A 19,174-nucleotide genomic window follows, 5' to 3' on the forward strand; every position below is an offset into this window, starting at 1 on the left:
TGTTTACTCTTTTGTTATCTTGGTGAACATGTCACATCACCTTTGTCTATAAGCTTTTGGTTTGGCTGACTATGACTTGAACAATCCTGTATGTGTAAAATTCTATGTTACGTTTCCTGGTGTGGGTTATTGACAAGTATATGTGAGATATTATGATGTGCCATGTAAGCACAGCTCTATGGATAAAAATTTTAAGTTTGCTTCCGTTTTGGCCCCTTGACTCTATTGAAATATGTTTTATTAGGTTTGAGGCCGTAGGTAATCTCTTTATTACTGGCCAGTTGTGACCTTAATCCATAGGGGCAGGTTAGGGTCATAACACGAATAGTTTGTTTTGCCTACCAAACATTTAGTTAGCTAAAGTTTCACATTTTTCACTACTAAACTTATAGTCAGAAAATGTTTTTTGTTTTTTGGCTACAAAATATTTTAGTCGCCAAATGTCTAATTATTTTTTAAGTTTTAGTCGCCTAATGTTTGCTTTTTGTTGGCAGTAAGCTTTGTAGTCGCCGTAATTGTTTTCCAAAATTTGTTATTAAGTTTTAGCTACGAACATTTTTGTCACTGAAATATGTTTAGTCACCAAAAAAATGATCTTATATTTTATCACAAAATTGTAATTTCTCCACAACCTGTCTATATTCCATATAACCTGTAACATGTATATAAACAAAACAATACATATTTTATCAATCATCCCACAATCCAAATTACTTCCAACCATCCAAAAATGAATAACTATAAATGTATATATTCCATACAAACCAACTATTGTCCAAACTAAAATTATATTTCCACACAAAATAGAGAAGCATACAAAAATCCAACCCTTCATATACAAAAAAAATATATATGAAATGGCCATTTGGCATGGTACAAATTACTATCGTAATCTGTACCACGACAAAAAGTGATCTATATGCCACGCCAGTAACTATCAATTGGATTATAAAAGTTATCTGTATCAGTAATACTAATCTATACAAAAGCAGAGGACAACATAGTTAGCAGAATTATACAAAAGTGTCAAGTGTCCTCCATACACAAAAATTGATTATCCACAAGTCCATGCCAAAAGCCATCTACAAAAAATCAAAAAAATAACACCCATTACAAAATATCAATTACTTCAGACATAGGAAAAAAGGTTGAAATAACATGCATTTAAGGTAGAACAATCTATAAAAGCCTTTTTCGAAATACAATCATATGTATGTATGATAAAAGATTTATTCCAAACTTGATTTCAATTTACAAAAAATACAATTTTTAGAAGCATACCTCTTCATAAAATATATGTTTATTGGTAGAATGTTTTGCTTGTAAATTTATTTTAACACTTCATTCCCATTTTCCTAGTCAAAGTAAAATAAATGAGTAATCTACGAAGTTATCTCCATAACCATATCATGCTTTCTTAATACGTTTACCACCCAAAGGACCACCATGTCTGATGAAACAATGACACCATTTACAATCAAAATGTTGAATATTTATTGGATGTCAAACTCTCCCATTTTCGAATAAATTTAAGGCATTTTCAGCTGTAACTCCCAACCTATGTGTGCTAATTACATTTCATCTATTGTCACAGGTCCTATTTGTCATGGGGAAGCTAGCCATGACATCCCTACGGTGGTTCAGGGGTTTGTTTGCATTTTCGCCCCCTTAATGCCCTTTTTTCGATTTAATATAAGGCGTTTTCGGCTCTAACTCTCAATCCACACGTGCTAATTACATTCTGGTTTTAACAAATGATGACTAAAATTATTTCAGTAGCCAAAACATGAACTAACACCGAAAAAAAAAAATTAGTCGCCAAAAGTGTAACACCATTGCCGACTAAATGGTTTTAGTTGCTAAAAATACATATTTAGCGACAAATTTTTTGGTCGTTGAAAACTAAATTAAACTTGCAAATTATTATTTGGCGACTAAATTATTATTTAGTCAGAAAAAATTAATATAGCTCGACTAAAAAAATATTTAGTAGCCTAAATCCTAAACTAACTCCGACCAATTGTTTTTTTTTTTGCCGCCTATTGTTATACTTTTGGCGACTAAATTTTTTTTAGTCAGCAAAAATTAATATACCACGACTAAAAAAATTTAGTAGCCTAAAATCTATGTTAAGGCCGACCAATCATTTTTTTAGTCGCCTATTGTTACACTTTTGGCGACTAAATTTGTTTTACTCGCCAAATTTGGTCGCCAAAAGTGTAAATTTTTGTAGTGCACGAACACAAAGGACATTGAAGTCCCGTTCATTATGGATCACAACATTGACATTTTTGTTTCGAAGAAACTAAACCTGTGTATATATAGAAATGCAATTGAAAGGTAAAAGAAAATTTATATTAAGAAATGTAGATCAAATAAACAATGAGTATGGAGATTTAATATTACTGTTTCCTCTAACATATCATCCACCTGTAAAAAATAATACAAAAACATTTGATTATGAGAAAAATTATAAATAATAAGTAAGAAATTAAGCCTCAATTCATAAAATATAAACTAAACATACATCACCAAAAATATGAATGTTGTCCATAATTTGAATTAAAATGAACTTCAAGGTTGTTGAAGAGGTTGAAACACCACAGACCTATAGTGAAGAAATAACGCATTTAATAGTGCTATAAATAGATAAGGTTTAAATACCAATGGCTATACAATGACTATTTGATTACTTAATTGTGCTATAATTTAATTATAATGGGCTTATTTCTTTCTCACTATAATTTTAATTTTTAACAACCAAATAAAAACAAAAGATCACAGAACATTACTTTGCATGTTAAAAAAGGAAACCTAATTCACACATTTACCAAAATCACCCAAATCATTTATCAGAACACTAATCATATTTGAAAAACTTCAATCTCGTTTATGCTTTATTTGATTCACTGGAATGAGATGAAATAAAATGAAATGGTTATTCCTTACACTTCCCTATGAAATGATTATTCCCTTATAATGGTTAATGATGATTCCCATTGTAATGAATTTTCATTATTCTTTTAGTCAACCAAACATGAGAAGTGTGGGGACTTATTTTGTGAATGGCAACACATGGCTAAGGTAACGCTGAAATGTCAGCCGAGGTGCCACATGGCTTGGTCATGCGCTGAGGTGGTCTCAGTTAGGCCGAGGTTATCTGCGGGGATACCGGAATCCGAGATGAGCGGATAAGGGACAAGAGTCCTAGAACAGGAGAGGATTTCAGTTTGGATAAAGATAAGGCTCAAGAAGGGTTTATCTCTATCTAGATGAAGGTCTAAGATGAGCATTGAGCTTGAGTCCATTGAAGTGAGACTTCTAATGAGATCAGGTCACTACTAGCTATAAAAGTAAGGTACCCTTATGGGTTTGAGGTAAGTTATTTCTTGTGAGTTTAAGCATAATTTGTTATCTTTAAGAGATATTGATTATTGACTTGATCGTCAAAGTGCCCTTGGGTGGATGAACCACCGTCAGATTCTCATCTTCTTGTGCAGGTTGTTGGGCTTAATCTATTTTGCTGGTGCTCTCCAGCTGAGTTTCCCGTTTGCTTATGTGGTCAAAAATCGACACCAACAATTTGGCGCCATCTGTGGAAATTTAAAGAGAATAGATGGCCAACAATGGGCAGGGAGAAAAGATCGGGGATGACGTCCTAGGTGGGAGTGGTAAACATGTCGATCCAAACATCGAGGAAGAAAATCGTAATGAAGGAGCACGGGATCAGAATCATTAGGAGAAGGATGTTAGCAAAGAGGGAGACGACCCAAAAAAAGCAGGCTAAGATGAATATTACAACGAGAGCGACCTCCAGGTATGGAAGGATAGATACCTAAGGAGGGACGGCGAGATGAAGGAGATGACAAACAAGTTGATAGACCTACAATCAGTTGTTAACTTCATGATACAGAACAACGTAATGTAGCCATCGTACCCGTTGCAGGACATGTCGATACCAGCAGCCAAGACCGACGCCTAGAAAGGAGGGCATAAAGCAATCCCAGTAGTCCCTCAGCATGACAACGAGAAGGAACGTTTACATCAACCTTCACGGGATGTCGGGCGAGTAGAGTCAGTAAGAGGTGAGTCGTAGAGGACGCCTCATACCAAGGGAACCTATGACAAAGAACAATGGCATGTCTAGGGGAAGAGACCTTGCTTTCATACAGTGAATGAAGAAAAATCCAAGAGGACACACCACGATGCCGGGAGTAGCGCACCAAAAAGGTTGAAATCTGTTGATAGCCCAGCTCCCAGTCAAATGAAGGAGGATCTGAGAGACTACCTCCAGAGGAAGCGACTCAATGCCGAGGTCACATCCCCCATCAAACAGAGAATGCCGTTCTTAATGGAGTTGGATAGGTTTGAGGGCCCAAAAAGGTTTCATATGCTGAGGTTCCAGGTTTATGACTGTAAGTTTGATCCAAACTTTCATGTCAACTTGTATTTGAATTCAATGGATTTGTATAATGGGAATGAGTAGCTGCTGTGCAAAATGTTCCCTTTATCCTTTGGGGAAATTGCGTCGGATTGGTTCCACAAGTTGCCGAAAGGAACTGTGAAGAGTTAGGAAGGCTTGGCTGAGATGTTTGTGGCCAGGTTTGTAACAAATAAGTTGCAGCCACTAAGGGTAGACTCTCTGCTGGCTTTAAACATTAGCGAAGAGGAAAGCCTCAGGGCTTAGACCAAACAATATTATGAGGTGTTCAACCAAATACCGACATGCAACCAGGAGCTGGCGATCGTATCTTTTAAAAACGGCCTGGCGAATGAATGCCCGCTTTGAAAATCACTTTCAAAAACTCTACCAAAGAGTATGAAGGAGCTCATGGAACAAATTGAGAAATATGCCAGAGCAGAGGAAGACAAACACGGGGCAAAGGGACCAAAGTAGGAGAAGAGAAATGGCTCGTCGAAGCGAGGCCGAGGTAACACAGGTTTTAACAGGCAAGAGACAGGCTTGAGATGGGGATATAAAGGCAGTCACCACTGTGTTCATTCTCCAGGGGTGTAGGGCTCTGAAGACGCACTTGGAGGATCTGGTCAGACAGGATCATTTGAGAGACCTAGTAGATAAGGCCAGAACAAGGGAAGAGCAGGCAAGGCTACCCCATGCATCGGCAGCAGCACCACCGCCACCACAGCAAGCAGATAGACTTCGGGTGATCAATGTGATTCACTCGAAAGTCAATGAGAATGAGGTGCGTGGGAAGACTCAGAGAGTGAGGCACCTGCAACATGTGTATCAAGTCCAGCAAAAGAAGCCTAGGACTAATGAGTATCAGGGACCAATAGTCTCTTTTACCGAGGCATACCTGGATATGGTGCAGCATCCACACAATGACGCCTTGGTGATAACGCTGAAGATTTGGGAGTACCAGGTAAGGCGCATACTGGTTGATCAAGGCAGTTCTTGTGACATCGTGTATATTAGATGTTATAAGGAACTTGGCCTTCACCCAAATAATCTGGAACAGTCCAACAACCCAATGGTTGGGTTCAATAGAACACCGTCATAGCCTCTAGGAGCCACGAATTTGGAAGTGCAGGCAAGCACGAAGTAGGTAAGCACGGAGTTCACGGTAATTGACACCCCCTCCCCTTACAATATTATCTTGGGTAGACCGTTGTTGCATGCAATGAGGGTTGTTCCCTCAACATTGCACCAGTTGTTGCGATTCCCAACTAAACATGGTATTGAGGAGGTCAAAGGGGGATCAAGTGCAGGCAAAAAATTACTCCATGGCAGCAATGAAGTCCACTTGTAATGTGTGCGATACAAAGACAGTGAAAATGGAAGATGAGGATATGGAGGTCCTAGATGATGTCGGCAAAGAACCAGCCGACAAGAGTGAGGAGGCTTTGAAGAAAATTCTGGTTCAAGAAGGTGACGAAGAGCGTTTCTTTCTTCTCGGCTCAATTTTAGCCGAGGAGGAGGAAAGGGAGTTAGAGGCTTTCTTGTGAGCAAACATAAAAGTATTTGCTTGGACGCCATACGAGATGCCTAGCATTGACCCTGAGGTCACTTGCCATAGACTTAATGTAGATAGGTCAGCTAAACATGTCATCCAACAGGCCAGAAGGCCAACATTGATTCATGTGGAGGCAGTAGATGATGAAGTGGACAAACTGTTAGAAGCTAGGGCCATTTGGGATGTGAACTATCCAACCTAGCTGTCAAACACAGTAGTTGTGAAAAAGAAGAATGGGAAGTGGAGGGTCTGCATGGACTTCACTAGCCTGAATAAGGCTTGTCCTAAAGACAACTTCCATTTGCCTAAAATTGATCAGCTGGTGGATGCCACTTCAGGGCATGAGAGGATGAGCTTCTTAAATGCTTACAAGGGATACCACCAAATAGGAATGTATCCCCCTGACGAGGAGAAGACTGCATTCATCAACCCAAAAGGGTTGTGTTATTACAGAGTGATGCCTTTTGGGTTGAAAAATGCAGGAGCAACCTACTAGAGGTTAGTGACTAAGATGTTCAAACATTTGATTGGCAAGATAGTAGAAGTATACATTGATGACATGGTCGTGAAGACCAAAAAACCTAGGAATCACCTAGTCGACTTGAAGGTAGTTTTTGATAGCCTGAGAACATATCGGCTCCGACTCAATGTTTCGAAATGTGCATTTGGAGTCGGGTCTGGTAAGTTCTTGGGATACTTGGTTACCAAAAGGGGCATTGAGGCAAGCCCAGATCAAATCAAGGCCATTCTTGACTTAAAGGGCCTGACATTAGCCAAGCAAGTCCAGATTTTGACTGGTAAGGCAACAACCCTGAATAGGTTTATTAGCCGAAGTTCTAATAAGTGTAAACCATTTTTTAGTTTGTTAAAGAAAGCCACAGATTTTTTGTGGACAGAAGAGTGCAAAGTCGCCTTGGCTGACTTGAACAGGTACTTAACAACAACTCCAATTCTGTCAAATCCAATACCTGGGTAAGAGTTGTTCCTATACTTGGCAGTTTCAGAGCACGCAATGAGTGCAATGGTAATCAGGGAAGAGGAAAGAGAGCAAAAGGCAGTATACTATGTAAGTAAGACCCTAGCAAGTGCAGAAACTAGGTACATGCCCTTAGAAAAATTGACACTAGCCTTGGTGATGGCTTCGAAAAAATTGAATCACTACTTCCAAGCCCACAAGATTGTGGTGCTAACTGAGCATCCCCTGAAGTCTCTATTGCAACATGGTGATCTGATAGGTAGAATAACTAGGTGTGCAGTGGTACTAGGCCAATATGACTCAGAATTCAGGCCTAGAATAGCGATCAAGAGTCAAGTTTTGGCCAACTTTGTGGCCAAATTTACCCTAGGTAGCACCCCACATCGGGCTTCGGTGTGCTGCATCCTCAGTTGTCCAGGCGAGCCAAAGAAAACCCAACTGGGGCCCAAGAACCCTACTCCAACAAAACAAAAGAAACCAAAGAAACCAAAGCCCTGTGACATCTACATCAGTGACTCCTTCTGCCTGTTTGTTAATGAAAGCTCAAACAGTCAAGGAGCGGGGGCAGGAGTAGTGTTAGTATCGCCACATGGGCGAATGATAGAGTAGTTTATTTGTTTGGCGTTTAAGTCCTCAAACAATGAAGCAGAGTATGAGGCACTGATTGCAGGGTTGAAGTTAGTAGCAACAATGGAAGTTGAAAAGGTGGTAGTCTTCTATGACTCCAACTTATTGTGAATCAGGTAACATGCGAGTATGCAGCCCGAGATGAACGAATGATAGCCTATGTCAAAGAGGTTGTCAAGCTGCTAGCATTGTTCCAGGATTGTCGGCTACAGCAGGTTAGCCGAGATGATAATAGTCAAGCCGATGCCTTGGCTAACCTGGCTAGTGCAATGAAATCAGGGGAGGCAAGGACAATAATGGTTGATTATTTGTCTAGGCCAAATGTAGAACCACTGATCACAGAGTACGAAGCAATGTGTGTATAAAGGGGATCGAGCTGGATGGATGTAATAGTAATGTTCCTAAGAAATGGCAAGCTGCCGGATAACCAAAAGAGGTGCATAAGACCAGAGTGAAGTCGGCCAGGTTCTGCTTGTCCGCAGAAGGCCATCTCTACAAAAGATCCTTCACTGGGCCCGTTCTAAGATGTGTGAATCCATCCCAGGTTGAGGATTTCTTGTATGAAATATCTGAAGAAGTATGTGGAAGCCATGTTAGGAGCAAATCACTTACCCATAGTGCCATATCCCAGGGGTACTAGTCGCCCTACATGCAGAAGGATGTGGAAGCCTATGTCAAGAAATGTGAGAAGCGTCAAAGGTTTGTACCTTTGATATATCAGCCAGCAACAGATCTGAACCCAATGTCTAGTCCTTGGCCGCTTACTCAGTGAGGCATGGACCTAGTGGGACAATTGCCCTAGGCAACTGGACGGAGAAAGTTCTTGCTAGTGGCAACTGACTTTTTTACAAAGTGGGTAGAGGCAGAACCCTTGGCCAAAATCCGAGATATTGATGTGGAGAATTTCATCTTGAAGAACATAATCACCAGGTTTGGGATTCTAAGAGTCATTGTGGTAGACAATGGCACCCAATTTGATAGTAAATTGATCCAGAGCTTTTGTGCCAAGTACAAAATTAAGAATTATTACTTTACTCTAAGTTTCTCCCAAAGTAATGGTCAGGCAGAAGCATCCAACAAGACCATCTTGGATGAGATCAAGAAGAGGTTGGAAACAACAAAGGGAAAATGGTGGAAGAGTTACCTAATGTACTTTGGGCATATCGGACTATGCCGAGGAGATCAACTAGGGAGTCTCCTTTTGCCATGGCTTATGGCACTGAAGCAGTTATCCCACTGAAGATCGGCATCCCTGGAATTAGAACCCAGGGAGTGGAAGATGGGACCAGCAAGGCATTCCTGGCCTGAGATCTGGATCTTTTGGAAGAAAGAAGAGAAAGAGCGGCAATTCGGCTGGGGCATGCTAGCAGCAGCTAGCTAGGGCTTACAATAAGAAGGTCAACCCAAGAGAATTCAAGATTGGAGATCTCGTCCTAAGGAAAGTTATCAGCAATAAGAAAGATTCCAAGGAGGGCAAGCTTGGGCCAAACTGGGAGGGACCTTATAGAATCATCTTGATTGTCGATAATGGAGCATATTGGCTAGAAGACAGTGATGGCAAGGCATTGCCATGACCCTGGAACACTTCTAATTTGAAGGTTTTCTTTCATTAGCTTTTTGGGATTTGTGTAATTAGCCGAAGTTTTAATAAAACACTAGCTTGGTTTTGTTTTCATTACTATTTGTGTGATAGGACCGAAGTAGTCTTATGACGATGTTTCCGATTGAAGCATGATGAATAACTTAGACTTATCATATGGTAGAGTTGAATTATACTTGCTATATGATAGAGTTGAACTAAGTTAGCGATGTTTTCGATTGAAACATGACGAATAACTTGGACTTATCATATAGTAAAGTTAAATTATACTTGTCATATGATAGAGTTGAACTAAGTTTGCGATATTTCCGATTAAAACATGATGAGTAACTTAGACTTATCAAATTGTAGACTTGAATTATACTTGCCATATGATAGAGTTGAACTAAGTTGGCGATGTTTCCGAATGAAACATGACGGGTAACTTAGACTTGCCACTACGGCAGAGTTAAACTAAGTTTGATCTAGTTAGATTAACAGAGAGACTGAGGTCAAAAGACTCAGCTAAACTGTGTTCGAGTCAGGCCTCGACAAGAATTGGAGTTGCTTACTTAAAGTGAATATAAGTGGTACTCAAATTCACATTAGAAGGCAGGAAGTAGGAATAGGCTTGACACTTGTTAAAAATTTTTGAAAGAATTTATAAGTTGGAATCAGCCAAGGTAAAATCTTGAGGGGTTGCTTGAGATATTTGTCACCCAGGATAACCAAACAGTTTGTCAAAGCTTGGAAGGGTTAAAAGAATGAAGTATAGATAAAAGACAACAAGTACAAGTGATGGAAGAACACTTGTAAAAATGTTTGAATCAAATATTTTTAAGTGTTGTTTGGTCGAGATCACAATAAAAGGTGAACTCCGAGCTAATTTGATCCAAGGTAACCAACTAAGAGTGGATCCGAGGTAATCCTTGTCCAAGGTGTTCTAAGCCGAAGTAATCACTCAAAGAAAGTTGTGGAATTGCAAAAATATTCTAAGTATGGAAGCATACAAAGACAGTGAAAATTTAAAGAAACAAGTACACATTCAGTACTCAGAAGAAGAGAAGGCATTCATGTAAAGGAAATTTGTTCCAGAACAAAAAGGCACTTCGGCCTGGCATAAGAGATTACTTGTCCAAGTTACAAAGAGAAGTTACAATTGAAAGAGAAAAGTTTAGAGTAAAGAAAAAATCCTAAGTGCTGGAAACATTGGCATTTATCTCAGATTGCTTAACCTCGGCTGTTGGTGTTATGTCGGCCTCAGTTAGCAGTAAGACTTCCTTCTTTGCTACTATCTCAGCGTCAATTTTGAGCAATGTAGCATCGACGCTTTTCTCGGTTGTATGGACTTTGGTCTCAAATGTCGTCTTCTTAGGAGAGGCACTTTTGGAGACCTCGTCCTCATCATCTTAAGTGAAGTCCAGGACTTGCTCATTCAAAGTGAGGGACATGGCCCCAGTAGCACCCTCCCCCTCTTTATTGGCATCATCAGCCTCGGTGTCCTCCTTTTCAACTTCATTCTCGAAGTCTTTTGAAGAAAGAGGGAATAACACACTGAGCTGGTTGATGTCTCTAAATGGGGAGTCCATGGAGACAGACAACTTGTTGAGCGTCGCTGTCCAACTGAGATAATAACCTTGGTTGTAAACTAGATTGACTTGCTCTTTGTACTGATCACGGATGGCGACTTAGCCTTCTTCAAAAGCCTTTTCGTTGGCCGCTTGACCTCGGCCTCTTTTGAGTCAACGGCGTCCTTGAGCTTGGCCTCTAGCTTTGTCGCCTTGGCCTTGGCAACCTCAGCAGCAGCATCAGCAACTCCGACTTTAGTCTCAGCCTTGGTTTGAGCAATGTTGGCTTGATCCAACAGACTTCGGTTGCTGGCCTCGGCATGGTTGAGTGAGGAAAGGAGTTTGGTAGCTTCTTGAGTTTTCTTTACTAACTCCTTCCTCATCATCTCGGTCTTGACCGCTTATGAGTGTGCATGCTGGATAACTTGTAGTGAGTGAAACAGATTAGTAAAAAATTATTTTGGCTAAGTATTGGAAACCTTAAAAAGATACAACAAGAGACATACCAAGACTGAGTGCTGCATCATTAAGCCGAAGTTCTCGTACTCATGGATATTGGCTATGTGGTTCATATCTTCTGGTAGAAGTACAGCCGTTGACAGGGCGGCGCCGACCTCGACGCTCTCGATCGCACTGTTGCCGGCTGTTAAAAGTCTGCCCCCCACCTTGACTTCGAGCGCCGGATCATATTGCAAGAGAAGTTGTTGCTAGGTGGTAAGGCGCCAAGTGTTGCAGCCTCGGCTGGCCTCTTTTCGGTGGTAGTTGAACTCTTCTTGATCTTGGCCAGCTTGGAGATCGGCACAATGTCCTTAGAGTCAATCTGAGTCACTATTGCCTTGGCCTTAATCTTCTTCACTCTCTTTGCCTTTAGTTTGGACTGGGATGGAGAAGAGGGGGACTACACAGTCACAACCCCACGAATGTTAGCGAGAAGATCTTCGACTACGGCTGGTTTACGGCCTATCTCATCAGCTGTTGCAGCGACGATAACCTTGGTGCCAAAACGAATTGTCGGAAGGGTAATAGGCAGATTTGAGAGGTCGACCTCTGAGAACTCAAGACCTCGGCGTCTTCTACTTCGAGTTTTGCCAATAGGGGCATTGGCAGAAGCTCGGCGTTGGTGCTAGCGCTGGGCTGAAGGAATTAATTGGGGGGCAAAAGTTGATGGTTGGTCTGTAGGATCAGATGTGGAGGCCTGATCTGGCCTTGGCAACGAGGTGACTGGTAGAGTTGTAGCGGATGAAAGGGACTTGCTCTTGCGAAGGACGTCGGACAAAGGGCTCTTGTATATCGAGATGTAGTTGATGAGGATAGGAGCCTTGCAGACTTCAATTGGTAAGCCGAGAAGGTGAACCAAGTCTTTGCTGGGTACGTAGAACTGGCAAAAAAAAAATTCTAGCTGAGGAAGGGCTGCAAAGACAAGGAGAAAACATCATAATAGATTAACAGAAAAATGACTAAGTAAAGTAGTAGAGATGGGACTTTGGAGGGGAACTAAGTCCTTACCCTTGTCATCCCTAAAAACTTCAAGGCGTAAGGAGAAGAGGTAGAGCTCATCGTCTGGAACAAACTCCCAATTGCCTGAGACAATCAGGTTGTCTATCGCTTCTTTATTTGAGTCTAGAATGTCGGCTATCAGTTTGTATTGGGTAAATCTCGGTTTAAGGTAGTACGTGTAGCCAGAGTTGGTTTTAAGGCCACACATTGTGTAGCAGTACTGGATGTCGGATAGGGTTATTCTACCAAAATAAAAGAAAGCTTTTGAAAAATAAAAGGACATTCCGAAGCTAGTTTTATAACTACATAACAAAATAAAATCAAAAGCAAAGTAAAATGAAGTCAGCATCGCTGTCAATAGCCCATCTTCACTTTCTTCCTCTTCAATTGTAGAGGAGGCACATCGTTGTCATCACTGAGGCTGCTCGACTGCAGGTCCATCTTCTCTCCCTCATTTTCAGGGGTCGTGGACCCATCAAAAGACTCCTTGGAAGGCGAGCACTGCCTCACCCGACCTCTCCCTCTATCAGCACTTTCTTGGCCTCTCACTGGGTCCCGTCTCTATCTTCTGGCTATGGAAGGTCCTGCAGGCACTATTGACATCGGCTCAAGCTGAAAAAGATATCAGATATCAAATAGAGTAACCCAAAGTGTATAGCATGGCAATGACAATAAGCTACACACAGAATGTACCTCAAGCTCAAGCTCAAGCCTACTTCAAGCTAGAATGGCGAACAAAGTGCTATCCCTAAAAACCAGTCCCTAACAGAGGCGTCTTGGCTATGTTTACAATGAGTTCCTAGGAGAACAACTGCGACGGTGGAAACTAGAGTTCGAATGGCGATGCCTAGAACACAAAGGTTTGGAATTTCCGAGACTAAAGTCTTGTTTAAATACCCAGGGGGTATCCCCGGCTTGAAATCTATATGGCAGCCCCATAGATTGAGATAGCATGTATGCACCTCAATTCTGGATACTGAACCAACCTAGTTTGTCACCCCGTTGGAGAATAAGGAAAGTTGTGAATATGATCAGGAAGAAAAACGGCATCTGTGGCTTCTACACGAAGAACCCTTGTCAGCGTTTGAGGGCCTTTGAACTGTCAGTTGAAGGTAAGAGTTCGAAGAACACAAGGAGGAGATCTTTGTTACAGTAGAGCGGTTCATCACCACTTACCCCATGAGCTCTGCATGTGTACGCGCTTATTCTGCAAGAATTGTGGTATGAGGGTTTCCGCACCTTTTCTGTGTCCCTAATTCTATTTTGTGTCCTTGGATTTCAAAATTGAAGGGATTGTTCATTATTGAGTTCAGAATGCCTCTATGGAAGCTCAGAACGGTATTTTCGATGCACGGTGTTCGTCACTCATTAACATGAGCAAGGTGTATCCTTTTTAACATATTGTAACTTTTTCGAGAGGTAAATCGGAAGTTGTTCTTACATTAGTTTTGATTAATATGCTTTTGTTATTGTATAAAATATGTGTTTCTTTGTTGTTGCATGGAACGTGCATTCCACTTATACTGTCGCATAGAACATGCTCTTACTTTAGCTGCATAGAATGTGCTTCTGCTCTTGCATTATGCATAGAACATGCTTATTGCTTTCCCTTTTGAATCATGCATGGAATATATGCATTTGCCTTTGAATCATACATAGAATATGTTCTCAAATTGTTTGGTTCGCATAGAACATGCCATTATATCTTAGTTATTATCATGCATAGAATATGCATTTCCCATTCGTTACACATGCATAAAATATGCGCTCCTCCATTCTTGCATAGAATATGCACTTCTCTATTGTTGCATAGAACATGCTTTCACGCAAAGAAAATGCACTGTCATTTCATAGGACGCTTTTGTATGTACGGTTCATTCAGCGGAACCAGCACAGACAAACGATATTGTATGTACGGTTCATTAAGAGGAGTTCCAGGTTAAATCATTTGTGCCTTTTGAATCATATCATTTTACTCTCCTTTGTCTCGAGTGTAACGCGTTAGTATAAACCCTTCGGTTACCGCCCTTTGGTTAAAAACATTTGAGTGTGTCCTGATGTTCATACCATCCTTCGATTATCGCCCTTCGGTTAAACATTCGGGTGCATCCCGGTGTTCACGCCATCCTCGTTTTCTTCCGCGTGCAACGCGTTAGGATCTTGTTTGACATCTCAGTGCGCCCGATGATTTTGTTGCTCTCCTTTTGGTTAAAAGCATTTGGGTTCGTCCTGATGTTTACACCACTCCTTTTGGTTAAAAGTATTTAGGTGCGTCCCGATGTTTACACCACTCCTTTTGGTTAAAAACATTTGGGTGCGTCCCGGTGTTTACACCACTCCTCTTGGTAAAGAGCATTCGGGTGCGTCTCGGTGTTCACACCTCCCTCTGGTTAAAAACATTCGGGTGCGTCCCGGTGTTTAAACCATTTTCCCCTCGTGCGTGAGACGCATTGGGATTTTTTGTTTTGGTTATGAGCATTCGGGTGTGTCCCGGTGTTCACACATTCTTCTTGGTTAAGAGCATTCGAGTGTGTCCCGGTGTTCACACCACCCTTTTCCTTCTCATGTGTGCAACACATTAGGGTTTTGGTTGAGACCTCGGGTGCGCCCGTTGGTCACTCTTCGCTTTTCCTACGCGTCGCGTAGTTAAGTTTGCATAATTTTCTTACATCCTTTCTACATAAAATGTGGTTTGGTTCGTAATTTCCACGTGTGCCGTGTTTACTTACTTTTGTGCTTGAGGTTGATATACCTTGTTTCGAGATGGTTAAATATGGCAATTTCATCGCACAGCCTCATTGCATGATCATAAGTTATGTTCTTGTATCATACATATCAATTGCATTCCTGCCCCATAACTACGCTAGTTTGATTCCTTACAAAGGGATATGTAGGCAGCCTGCGGGCGCAACCATTTTAATATTTTACGTCTTGCTTTCTAGTCCAAGTCTTGCAGCCTTGTCAAAATGGGTCGTCTCTGGGCTTTTACATTCACTCCCGTCATTTTTATGACTTTGAGCTCTATCAAAGAGGAGCAATTATAGACACCCCATTTTTGACCATCTGCAAGACTCAGACGCTTGGTTTAATACACTTAATGATGAAAACTGAATTGTGAATTCGCAACGATTTGGAATCAGTCAGGCTTCCGAATAACCTCACATTTTCAACATTTACCTTGTTTGAACCCTTAGGTTTCATTTTTTGACCATTTTTCACCCTGAGCTGAGTTTGAACCCAAAAAACAGGGGAGGCCATCGAGGCTCGGCTGTGGCTATGAACGGTCGGCCGGCCTTTGATGGCGATACACACTGTTCTGGGCGAGAGGCCGCCAGAGCTCCATTTTTTAAGATATTTGTCACCTTTTTAGCTCAAATTCTATAAAACCGAAGCTCTGGAATTCTTTTGAGGGTTGAAAAAATATCAAGAAGAGATATATACACCTTGAGAGCCTTGACTCCTCCTCCTTCAGTTGCAAGGCATCCTTGAAGCCAACCTAGCTTGCTTACACCACCACTACACACCATACACAACCTTGTCATACCACCCTAAAGCCTTGGTTGATCTTGAGGAAGTGTAATTCAAGCTTGAGAGTGCATTGAAATTGAGTTAGAAGCTCTAAGAACAAGATTGCTTCTTGAAAGGTACAAGCTTGCTTTCTCCTTTTCACTCTCTTTCTTTGGTATTCATACTGATTTTCAGAGGTTTAAAAGGGTTGAAAATCATGCTTTGAAGCTCTAAAATGGGGGGATTAGCCATCCCTCCTTATTCTTGTTTGTTAGCTTCAATTCTTATCTTTATTGCCTAGCTTTTCACCCTCTTTTCATGCATGTTTCACCTCTGATTCGCATGTATTTGGGACTATTTTAAGGTTGTCTAAGCTTTTCCATTTAGTTCATACCTTGTTAGATACATTTGAGGTCTCATAGTTGGCATACTTGTCGCTTAACATGCTTTCTTAGTTCATTTCACATGCTTTGAGGCTGAAATTTGCTAGTCAATCAATTAAGCCATATCTTTCATTCATGAGAATGGTTTCAACCAATTGAGGTCGCTCAATGCACATAAGGGAGACCGACACTTAACGGCTTAATATCTTCAGAGATTCATTGTCAACAGTGTAGTCTCCTTCGCATGTTTTGGAAGGACCTCTTATTTGACATCACTTCTTGTTTAGAGGACTTAACATCACATTTGGACAAATGGACTAATGAATGGCAAGGCCTAAAACAATTGGTTTAAAACTTGAATCAACACACTTAAAGAAAATGGCTAGAAAAGCTAGAACTTGGCCGGACGTCATGCCAAGTTCCTTGTGTCAAAGGTCATCAAACACTAATCCATGGTGTTCTTGATATACTTGAAGCGTCTCAACTTCCTTTTTTGAGTTCATTCCAGGAAAAAAAGGGAAGGGTGGTCTTTTGCATGACATTGATTGATTTTTGGTCCAAAATGACATCCGAGATCATCAAGCGATCATATCGCTCATTGATGGTTTCAGAGTCAATCCCAACCTTCTCTTGAAGCTCTTCTATGATAGAGAAGGAAGGAAGGACAAATAGAGCTTGAAAATGCTCTATCTGCACTGATTTCACCTCAGAGCATAGAAACAAAGTTTGCACCAAATCAATGCACGGCTGGCCCTCTGTAGGCCCAGCCGGCCATCAAAATTGCACGGTCGGCCTTTGGTGTGTGGCTAGCAGTGCAATTTTGTAGAAACAAAGGCAGTGGCTGAAGGTGAAACAGAGGTAGTCTGGGGCAGACAGAGCAGCTTTCAGGCGATGCGCATACAACCTCCATCCATCTTCCGTCATGCTCGTATCAGATGCATTTGGTCGTTTAATTGTTTCATTAGCATAATTAATTATGTTGTAATATTTAATTAGTCTAATTAGTTGTAGCTAATTAGTTGATGTTGTAATATTGAATTAGCTTAGCCTAGTTAATTTCTGAAATTAATTAGCTTAGATAGTTAGTTAATTACTCATTTCAAGTGTTGTAATAATTAGTTTAATTAGCTTAGCTTAACTTAGTTAGTTTATTCATTCGGACCCTCCTTCACTAGGGTATAATGTTGTAATACATATGCGTGCGTGTGTGTATGTCATCCAATCCCACGTCTTTCTTCCTTTTATTTAATCGCTTCCGATGGTTAGATTAGGGACATGTTTCGATTAGCATACATTATGCTTGCATCCATTTATTCGTATTGTATGCATCGAGACTCGGCGCATCATTCTAACTGCATTCCATTTCAATATCTTATTTGAATACGTGTTTAATCGCCTGTTATCAAATCAATCCGTATGCCATATTAGTAGCCGAGCCTATTAATTGCATATTTCATGTATTGCATTAGGCATCTTACATAGTTAGGAATCATGCATTATTTTCTAACTTATGTTTTCCTAGTTTGGAGTACTAGGTAAATTTTTATGCTTTAGCATACTTGCATGAATGTGAATGTTGCTATGATTAGCATGCTTTCCATGTGGCTATGTACTTACTTGCTAAACTGCTTGAGTGCCTGTGGATGAAGACTTGTGTTTGAATTGGAACAATTCAACGAATGTAAGTTTTAAGCCCACTATGTTTTGTGGCAAATCCGCAATCTTTAAGCCCAATTGAGGTGGCAAATTCAAACTATTTTCACAAAACAAACATGAGTTGAATTGTTCCAAAATGAGCAAACTAGTCTATACTTGATTGTGCGCATCACATAGTAAAGCTAGCTTAATAATCAACAAGAGCACATAATGTTGATAAAAATCATATCATGATTAGTAGAGGCCGATCTTTGAACGGGCGAGGGGGGTGCTCAATTCATGGCCTTCTCTTTTCATGCCTAGGTTCTCGAGCCGAAGCAACTTTGGTAATGACGGACATGTGGCCTTTGGCACAAGTCATGGGTTTCCTAAATTTTTCCAAAATAAAATATTTAGGTGGCGACTCTGTATTTGGCAAAACAGTCTAATTTTGGCTTTTTTGATCCTAAAATCAATTTTCCAAAACGATTTGCCGGATTTGGACTCTTTGGTGTTTATCAATTTCGCATTGCACTTGTGGAATTAGGTTCAGAATTGTGAGAGTCCGAATTGTAGGGCTTTCTTTCAAACCTTCCGAAAGGCGAGGCACGGGAAAAGGCGAGCTACAGTTTCTGGTGACTCTGTTGGGGACTTAGAGAGCTTGACTCGAACTCATGATATGACATTTTTATCTACACTTATGTGTTTCTTTGCATTTGTATTTGCATTGGTGCGCCTAAGTCACCGTGTTTGCCATCTGCTATTCCTGAGCGGTTTGCCGAAGGCTTGCTTGGAAAAGCTTGCCAAAAGGCTAACCGGTTGTGGGCTCTGCCACGATGGGAACACAACCCTTCGATCTGGACTACCACTGTACCGTTTGATCCTCCTTTCACTTCTCGGTGTTAGGTGCGAGAGGTATATTAGGTAGTCTTACTGAGGTACCCTTTTTTGACCAATCGACCTAGTGCATATCGGAAACCATAGAGACTGTTCCAAACTAGAATAGGTTGCTTACCCGAATGTAGGAATTGTATGAAACCGCTTGTTTTGCGAAGTGAACCCCTAGCTCTTGACGAAATTAGGACAAGGTAACCCTACCCCATCATAGGGGTATTTTGGCTCCCACTTGCTTGATATGTGCTTTTGGAGTGAAACTCTGCAGGAATGTATGTATCAGTTGCAAGTCTGGGTATCAGTTTTAGGGCAAAAATTAGTGTTGAGTACAGTTCTCTAGCTTATGATTGCAATTGCGTGTTGTTTGTGTCTGAGCCAAGGTACTGTGTGGTTTCTGATTCTTGTTTTCTTTTGCTTTATTTTCTTTTTGCAATGTAGCTTACCATCATTGCTTCGGATAGTCCTGTTACCCCCCAAGCACTCTGGACTTGAGTAAGGCGACTTTACCGATTCGGGGATCTTGTAAGAGGACA

General features: G+C 40.9%; 1 long non-coding RNA gene across 1 annotated transcript in view; it reads right to left on the reverse strand.

Annotated features, from left to right (window-relative positions):
• Window positions 1-704: 704 nt before the first annotated feature.
• Window positions 705-19,174, reverse strand: part of LOC114308388 (uncharacterized) — a 43,306-nt gene continuing 24,836 nt past the window's right edge. The window contains exons 2-4 of the long non-coding RNA XR_014328364.1: window positions 2,528-2,608; window positions 2,407-2,430; window positions 705-1,082 (exon numbers count right to left, since the gene is read on the reverse strand). This is a non-coding gene — a long non-coding RNA (uncharacterized LOC114308388). The remainder of the gene's footprint in view (window positions 1,083-2,406; window positions 2,431-2,527; window positions 2,609-19,174) is intronic.

This window comes from Camellia sinensis, chromosome 4, assembly GCF_055761805.1.
Source record: "Camellia sinensis isolate YWXY chromosome 4, ASM5576180v1, whole genome shotgun sequence".
Taxonomy (NCBI): Eukaryota; Viridiplantae; Streptophyta; class Magnoliopsida; order Ericales; family Theaceae; genus Camellia; species Camellia sinensis.